The sequence below is a fragment of the Mustela erminea genome, chromosome 3, assembly GCF_009829155.1.
Source record: "Mustela erminea isolate mMusErm1 chromosome 3, mMusErm1.Pri, whole genome shotgun sequence".
Lineage (NCBI taxonomy): Eukaryota > Metazoa > Chordata > Mammalia > Carnivora > Mustelidae > Mustela > Mustela erminea.
This window is the reverse complement of record NC_045616.1, coordinates 142,872,528-142,874,447: the sequence shown is the minus strand read 5'-3', so window position 1 is coordinate 142,874,447 and position 1,920 is coordinate 142,872,528. Positions and strand designations below refer to the sequence as shown.

At 48.4% G+C, this 1,920-nt stretch overlaps 1 pseudogene; it reads left to right on the top strand.

The window, feature by feature from the left end:
- The first annotated feature begins 241 nt into the window (after positions 1 to 241).
- Positions 242 to 1,542, top strand: LOC116587263 (annotated as a pseudogene).
- The last annotated feature ends 378 nt before the right edge of the window (positions 1,543 to 1,920 follow it).

Below are 1,920 nucleotides of genomic sequence, written 5' to 3'. Positions count from 1 at the left end.
ACTGTCTAAGTTGGTGAAAGTAGAGACATCTCCCCCCAGTGTTCCACTGTGCTCACCAAAATGACAGATGTTCTAAGATCTTGCAGATGAATTTATCTTGCGCTTTTTAATGGAAATTCTCCAATCTCTTATTAAAAAACAAACCCCTCAAAACACCACGGAACAAAAGAAACCTCCTCCATCTCAGCAAATTGTTCGTTCAGCAAGTGTGCCTTCCTGGGCCATGCAGTGCACCTGCGCAATGCAGGTCACTCTGGTCCCCAACCCCGCAGCCCCTCCTCAGCCGGCCAGCAGCTCATGGTCTAGACTCCGCACCACTTTGTCGTTCTCAGCCACCAGTCAGCCCTACAACGCTAGAGTCAGCGTCTCTGGCAGCTTGTTCAACTAGATCAGCAAGGACACCCACCACAAGAAGGAGCTGAAGTTCTTCCACATGTCTGAGGGGCTGATTCAGAAACTTCTGACCCTGAAGGAAGCGTTTGCCCCTTCTGTGAGTCCTTGTTGCTCACATTGGAGGATGCTGACTTTCAGCTTAAACTCATGCTACTTCTTGTGGACCAGTGCAGTACTGGCAGGGCCACCTTCATCTGGCACCTGTTTGAACAGGACTTCCCAGGAACTCCCATCTGGCCTTGCACACCACTGACTCCTTCATTGTGGTGGTACACGGGCCTCACCAGGGGCATGTTGCCCAGCTACATGTTGGTGTGGATGTGCGGTGCCTCTTGTGCTAGCTCAACACTTTTGGCAATGGATTCTTGGGCAGGTTCATGTGTGCCCACTACCCAACCCAGTGCAGGACAGCATATGCATCATGACATATCCAGGGTGCTGTCTGGAAAGAAGTAGTGCATCAGCAGAGGCTACGACTTGTGGAGATCCTGGAGTAGGTTGCAGAGTGTATCAACTGCATCATACTGCTTTTTGAAACCCTTAAGCAGACATCTTTGAAGAGTTCTCAAAAGTCATCATGGCCCTAAAAATCAGGAGGACAAGATTTGGGCTCTGGGGAGTGAGGTCTACCACATAGAGACCCATCAACTCACACTGGCTAGGGGAGCCTCTTGTGGTCCCTGGAGAAGATCAACACCCTTGAGGTGGTCAACTACTTTTGCTTTCACCTGCTTCCAGTCCCTGACAACCATTGGCTCTCCTAGGCCAAGGAGCAGAGCCTATTAAAAGAAATCCAGTCTCTGCCCCCAAATACTGTCCTCAGAAAACTCAAAGAAAGTGGGTGTGGCTGACCAACATCCATGCCTACCTACATCATTAGTTCCCTCAAGGAGGAGATGCCCAATGTCTTCAGTAAGGAGAACAAAAAGAATAGGTGAACAACCTGGGAGAGGGCTACCAGAATATTGGGTGGGAATATCAGATCTGCCCAGTGATTTCCCAAGCCTCTTCAAAATGCAAGAACTCCTGAAGACACAGGACTTTACTAGATTCCAGGCCTTGAAACCCGAACTGCGAGATGTGATGGTTGACATGTTAACCAACAATATCCCCAGGTTGATGGTAATGGTTTTCCAGAGGCATCCTTGATGCCGTCCAGGCTGTAAAGGGCAGTGCCTTGACTGGCAGTATTAACAGGCTTATTTAGGCAGGAATACAGGAAGGGGTCGGCAAGTTTATTAATGACATAGAGTGGACTTGTCCACCTACAACAATATATACTATCTTCTAAACACTGTCACCTGTCAACAGCAAGATAATGACTAGATAATTACTACCAGTGCCACAAGAGACATGGTGACATCCAAGTTGCCCGATATGTGCTGGGGAAGGTCTGGAAGCTGGTAGATTGGACTAGAGCAGGCTACTGGATGAGGAATTTGTATGAGACAACAACTTCATTAAATTAACACTGGAAGACCACAAGCTACCTACTGATATACCCCCAGACCTGATCCCAGCCTACAA